Below are 7,608 nucleotides of genomic sequence, written 5' to 3' on the forward strand. Positions count from 1 at the left end.
GTGTACACTCACGAAAAATGCACGAATCATGCACAGATCCAGGCCACTTTGCTTCCATGTTGCTGATGATGTGGGCTGCACCACATATGATCTTCACAGTGCAGAACAGTAATTAGCTGGAGTAGATGTATTGTGAAGTATTTTCTTTTGGAATGATAAAGGCTACTATTTAGGCCTACCTGCACATTAATGCTGTGGAAAGACCTTTTCACATAATCTCCTTCATTTTCTTGAGGAGCTGTGATAGTAAAATGAGTGCCATCTATGCAGCCAATCGCACCTGGAAACTCAAAAATACTTTAAATGATCTGATTTAGTGTGTCAAGTCTCAAAGCTTCATACTAAATCAATTATTGCTTAGACTGATACCTGCAATTCTGTGGAAGTCTTCCTTGATGAGTCTTGTGGGTCTGTGACTTGGGAACACCACAAAAGTATACAGTAAACGTTTCAGTACAAGAGTCACATTTCTGACAACCTGACAGACGGTTGCCTTGGAAATATGCTCATTGTCACCGATGTTATATGGAAAACTCACTTTGGCAGAAAAAACGAAGTGCAACACAAAGAATTTGTTCTGAGAGCATGTCCACAATGTGCCATATGAACGATATGAGGGCTGAGAATATTGTTCAGATGAACGATATGAGAGCTGAGAATATTGTTCAGATGAACGATTGTGCAGAAAAACAGAAACGCTCAAACACATAATCACTTGGGAATGATAAAACATCCAAGCGGGGTCTGATCAACCTCTTCCGACGGAGATTTCTGCTGAGTATTTGTGCTTCAATTTCAACTGGCTCTTCAAGAAAAGGACAAGCCATGTCTGACACCCTCCATCAGTCTGCAGGCTTCAGCTAAAGAGGAGAAACTCCGGGTTAGTTGAAGAACCTGCCACTGGCCCGTGAATGAGAAACAGAGACAGAATGTTATAGTGTAACAGATGAGGGTTGAAGAAAGATGAAAAGATAATGAGTAGCAGAGTGGGGTTGGGCATGGATATACAGTATATTTACATAAAGAATGAGAAAGTATTGAGTTTAAGCGCAAGCTATTTTGATAGTACCCCTGGAACCCAATTTAGAATGCTTTAAGGGGAAGTTCACCCAAAAACACTTCTGGGCTCATTATAACACTTACCTGGTCTTCCATCAGTACACCAGACTGTTTTTTTTTATGACCATTGCCTGAGTATTCAGATGTATGTAGGTAATAAGCTGATTCTCTCCCTGCCTTCTCCATTGAAACCCCATGCAACGTCAAAGTCCATCATAAATACCTCCCAAACAGGTATCCCATGATCGCAATAGTCCTTGTAATGACTTTCTCTGCACAATTTTTCAGCTAACTTATTTCAGTAGGCAAGTTTTTACAAATGGTTTCATATTGAAATTCAGAAAGAATATTAATGCCTGCCGTGAGTCAGTATCTGGGACTTCCGAGGTGGGCATGGTTGAAGGATGTAATCAATTTTCTGTTCTCACTCCCTCACAGTATTTGCTGCCCTCGTCAAAAGTAGTTAAAGAACGTCAGATCGAGAAAGAAAAGGAAATTGGAGACCTGCCTTATTTTCAGAATGGTACTGTTGTGCCATGTCATTTTGAGCCGGAGTATACTGAAGCTGAGTTGTTCCATTTGCGGGCTGACGGAGAGAAAAGAAAAACACGAGCAAGCAGATGTCGAGGAAACGCATGCTCTTCCCAGAACGCACAGTGACTGATGTGGCAGTTGCGGAAGATGCCTACTGTACCTCTATCAAATAGACAGTGAATGTCCTGGCTGTCGAGAATGGGACCAGGAGGTAGAACATCAGTATGACAATGCAGGTAGAACATCAGACTGACGATGCAGTAGAAGATGGCATGTGTGTAACTAAACACTCCAATTTCTTGTCTCTCATCAATCCTGGTGTGCTGGAGACTGCCCAGGGTCAAGTAGAAACGACGTGCCAAACCTGACGGTCCAAATGGGAAGCTCTCTGAAGAGTAAATGTTTTGGCTAATATTACTCACAGGATATTTATATTACTCTAAGATGAAAATAAATAGCCTACCTAATGACACCATTCCAACTGTATTTGAGTATCCTGACTACACCCCATAATGTAACTGGCTACTGTAGTCCCCTTCAAGTTTGTCTGACAATGATGTCATGCTGGCTACGTAAACAGTGTCTAGAACAAGTGGATGCGCTATAGAAATAGAATTTAATAGGATCTGCACTTCACAATCTGGATCTGAGAACGTGTCCTCAGTCAATTTACCAGGTAAAATAAAAGATACATTTAAAAAACTACATAAACAATAATTTATATTAACAAACAGTGCAGGAAGTATAAACTCCATAGTGGTAGTAAAGAAAAACATGTTGCTTGCTGCTGCAAGTCTAGCTTTTATACCAATAATATCCTAATTAGCCTGTATACCCACACAAGAGGAAGAAAAAGCTACATTGGATTCCAGGAAGTTGAGGAGGCTCATTACATCTTATATGAATAACTTGTCTCTCTTACCCCTTTTTCTCCCCAATTTTGTGGTATCCAATTGGTAGTTACAGTCTTTTCTCATTGCTGCAACTGCCGTACGGACTCAGGAGAGGTGAAGGTCGAGAGCCATGCGTCCTCCGAAACACAACCCAACCAAGCCGCACTGCTTCTTGACACAATGCCCAAGTAACCCGGAAGACAGCCGCACCAATGTGTCAGAGGAAACACTGTGCACCTGGCGACCATGCCAGCATGCACTGCGCCTGGCCCGCCACAGGGGTTGCTAGTGAGTAATGGGACAAGGACATCCCAGCCGGGCAAACCCTACCCTAACCCGGAGATGCTGGGCCGATTGCACACTGCCCCATGGGCCTCCCGGGTGGCAGCCTGCTGTGACAGAGCCTGAACTCTAGTGGCACAGCTAGCACTACGACCACTGCGCCACTCGGTAGGCCCATTTACGTTCGGACACCCGGACATCACCTCCAACACTCCCAAAAAAAACTCACTAATGCTTCCCTTTGTTGAGTCGTCATTCTGTAACGATGTACGCTGAGAGTCGGGAAGCATGTTCAGGGTGGAATACATTTAATTAATAAATGACCAAAACAAGAACAATGAATAGCGCACCGAGATGAAACAGCAACAATGATGACTGGGGAAGAAACCAAAGGGAGTGACATATAAAGGGTAGGTAATCAAGGAGGTGATGGAGTCCAGGTGAGTGTCATTATGTGTGTAATGCTGGTGTGCGCCATAACAAGCAGCCTGGTGACCTAGAGGCCGGAGAGGGAGCACACGTGACAATGCCTAAAGTGACGAGTTAAAGGCAATAGGTTTACTGAGCTCAAAGCATGGATGAAATATAAAAATGTTGAATCGCTGACATATCAATTGATAAAATGCCTGATGTTGCAAATCACCACTTGTGAAATAAGTTACGATTATGCATGTAAGAAAACTTAATGTAAAATATGAGTGGCTAGCTTATAGAGTTTAGGAAACATGTCTGATTATTATGATACCAATCTATGATTGCTGGCAATGGAGTGTCGGCGAGGCCGTTCGACAAACTGCTCATGCTCACCTTAGTTTGAGTCCACGCCTATGCAGCCATATAGCTGTGAAGAGCACAACAGCAATCGGCCTGCGTAGACCAGTGGACGGGAGTTAAATACACGCCGGTGTTATTTAAGTGATAATGCCTGAAAAGCCGGTGTTTGGAGGATATTGACACGGGTGTTGTTAGCCCCGAGACAAAGTCAAGGGCTGGCAAACCTTGCCAATATCTCCTCCAAACACTGGCTTCGAGGGTAATATCAATTTTATACAATAGGTAATTTTTTGGAAGCTTCATTAAATAGTACCCGCATAACACCAGTCTCAACATCAACAGTGAATTAGGCGACTCCGGGATGCTGGCCTTCTAGGCAGAGTTGCAAAGAAAAATAGATATCTCAGACTGGCCAATAAAAATAAAAGATTAAGGTGGGCAAAAGAACACAGACACTGGACAGAGGAACTCTCTCGGCCAGCATCCCAGAGTCACCTCTCCACTGTTGGCGTCGAGACTTGTGTTTTGCGGGTACTATTTAATGAAGCTGCCAGTTGAGGACTTGTGAGGCGTCCGTTTCTCAAACTAGACACTCTAATGTACTTGAACTCTTGCTCAGTTGTGCAGTGGGGCCTCCCGCTCCTCTTTCTATTCTGGTTAGAGCCAGTTTGCGCTGTCCTGTTGTACGAGATCTTCAGTTTCTTGGCAATTTCTCGCATGGAACAGCCTTCATTTCTCAGAACAAGAATAGACTGACGAGTTTCAGAAGAAAGGCCATTTTGAGCCTGTAATCGAACCCACAAATGCTGATGCTCCAGATACTCAACTAGTCTAAAGAAGGCCAGTTTTATTGCTTCTTTAATCAGAACAACAGTTTTCAGCTGTGCTAACATAATTGCAAAATGGTTTTCGAATGATCAAGTAGCCTTTTAAAATGATAAACTTGAAACAGCTAACACAACGTGCCGTTGGAACACAGGAGTGATGGTTGCTGATAATGGGCCACTGTACGCCTATGTAGATATTCCATAAGAAAAATCTGCAGTTTCCAGCTACAATAGTAATTTATAACATTAACAATGTCTACACTATATTTCTGATCAATTTGATGTTATTTTAATGGACAAAACACTTTTGAACGGTAGTGTATATATAAATATTTTTGGGGGAGGGGGGCTTGCCTGTTTTGCATCTTATTTTGGCACATATCAGCTGGCAAACAATGTAAAAAAATATATATATAATTTAGTAAAATAAGCCGCATACACACATGGTCTCTTTTTTGTTTTCTTGAGTTAGGCAGCTCCAAAATGCAGGTGTTTCAGCTTAGCTCAGTGCTTTCTGTGATGGTGGAGCGAGCCAGCAAAAAATAGGAGCATTGCGCCGTGATTGGCTCAGTGTTCTGTCACTCATGGGGACACTACGTCATCGCCAAGTTTACGTCCTTAGTAAGGGTAGACATCCATAATTTCAGCCCTTTGGGTCCTGCCATAGACTTATATTACAAGTGCCATTCCAAGAAGGCTCAAGGTCATTGGTCACAGATAAAATGAAATCAATTATTTGTGCAGTAGCTTTGATTGGACTGATCATGTCAACATCTTACTTTCAAAGTCTTAGCTAGCAGTCATCATCATGAATCAAGTCAACAATCTACTGGCAAATCCTTTTTAATCCATATGAAGAGAAATTATGAAGATAAATTATAGATAAAACGTATCGGTGGTCATCGGCCATTAGACAAATATTACACAAGTTGGAAATCGCAAATTCAACAATGAGTCATTTGGAAGGAATCAGTGGCTAACTGCAAGCATTGCAAAGCAACCAGTATCCTGCTATTCAATGGAGTGGCTGTGTGTTTTGTTGTTGTTGAGTTCCCACCATAAATCCAGAGAATACCAGACTTTGATGACAAAATTTGCCCACAAAGGACTGCCGTGTCACCTTCATGTTTACAAGCCAAGGTGAGTCCAAAAATGTCTTGTAAGCTGCTGCATAAATTATGTATTATGCAAGAGATATGTATACTGTAGCTAAGAAAGTAATACTAAGTGTATGTTGTGTAGTAAGCTGTTAGTAGCCCATGTGCATCACCCTAATTGGTATATTTTCACCTCTTAATTTCACCTAATATTACTGTTCTGATTCGGTGGTGCTGCACATGTAGCCTATAACCTGTTTTGGAGAAATGTCATCATCTAATATTGTAAGAGGTTTCATTGTCTGCTTATATGCCCCCTTTATTCATCCTACGGTTCTGACTTGGTGTACAGGGAAAATACTGTAAGAGCAGCGCATGTTCTGCATTTTGTCTCTGTACATTTCAAAAGTGCGTAACACATAAACTCAGCAAAAGAAGAAACGTCGCTTTTTCAGGACCCTGTCTTTCAAAGATAATAATCGCACAAATCCAAATGACTTCACAGATCTTAATTGTAAAAGGTTTAAACACTCTTTCCCATTATTGTTCAATGAACCATAAACAATTAATGAACATGCACCTCTGGAACGGTCGTTAAGACACTAACAGCTTACAGACAGTAAGGTTACAGCTATGAAAACTTAGGACACTAAAGAGGCCTTTCTAATGACTCTGGAAAACACCAAAATAAATATTCCTAGGGTCCCTGTTCATCTGCGTGAACGTGCCTTAGGCATGCTGCAAGGATGCATGAGGACTGCAGATGTGGCTAGGGCAATAAATTGCAATGTCCGTTCTGTGAGACACCTAAGACAGAGCTACAGGGAGACAGGATGGACAGCTGATTGTCCTCGCAGTGGCAGACCACGTGTAACAACACCTGCACAGGATCGGTACATCCGAACATCACACCTGCGGGACAGGAGAGAAGAAGCAAGACACTATGCTGATGATACGTCTGTATTCATTCCCACTATGTCTATATTGTCACTCCTGCTCCCGCTTCCCCTCCCTGGCGCTCAAAGGTGCCAAGCTCCCCAGCATCATGCACTCCTGCCACCATCATTACGCACACCTGCCTTCCCCCATCACATGCATCAGCGATTATTGGACTCACCTGGACTCAATCACCTCTGTCATTACCTCCCCTATATCTGTCTGGTTCCCTGCTCTGTTCCCTGCTTCAGAATTATTTGTCGTTGTTTAACCATGTGCTGACGCTTGTCCTGTTTTGTTACCCGTTTGTTCCTGAATAAATGTTGACTCCCCGTACCTGCGTCGGTCCTTACACATATAATAGAAAACAACGTGAATTATGTTCTGCTTACTTGATTAAGTTAATTGAGCCATGAAATCAACACACTGAACAAGGATCCATTTTATTAAAAGCCATTTATTTAAGTCAGTTTCTTTTCAATTTGCAATTGATGGGGCCAGAATCCTGTAAACTGGCCAGTAAACAAATACGTACCATTGATCTGCCTGCTTTAGGGTGACACACATTTATACACACTTTACTGAAAACACTGCACTGAAAACAACTACCATGGATGCCTCCTGACCCTACAGGACTGCACAGTATGGAATGGGTAGGTAGGTGTAGGTACCCCATTCATAGATGCTAACTGCTTTAGAGCTTACTGATGATAGTATCTTCTGACTGGAAGAGTTTTGTTAAGAGCACCGACGCTTGCTTCTAAATATGAAAACGCATAGCTGGAGGTACGATTTTGGAAACATAAGGAAAAGTACGTGTGTATTTTGCATTTGTGAAGTTTTGATTGTTTAACGTGATATAAAAGTAGAGGGATTTATGTTTCTCGAACCATACCGCAATTGAGAATGAATTCACATTCAGATGTAGTATTTGGCTGTTTTGGCTTTCAGAGACAATTTGCCTTTAAACTGAACGTGTAAGGTCCTTGGATAAGGAGTAACGTTAGGCTCCTTTCATCTATTAATGGGGCTAGGGTGCAGGTAATTGGGTAGGGAAAGAATAAAAAATTTAAAAAAATAAAAGATGGTTCTGCAATAAAAATCCAATAAATTCAATAATGTTGAAAATCTGGATGTGTGAAGACAAACTATTGTTAGATAGGGAATTATTTAAGAAAAGTGAAAGGGTAGCTAATGAGTCTGAGA

Source organism: Oncorhynchus tshawytscha, linkage group LG21 (genome assembly GCF_018296145.1).
Source record: "Oncorhynchus tshawytscha isolate Ot180627B linkage group LG21, Otsh_v2.0, whole genome shotgun sequence".
Taxonomy (NCBI): domain Eukaryota; kingdom Metazoa; phylum Chordata; class Actinopteri; order Salmoniformes; family Salmonidae; genus Oncorhynchus; species Oncorhynchus tshawytscha.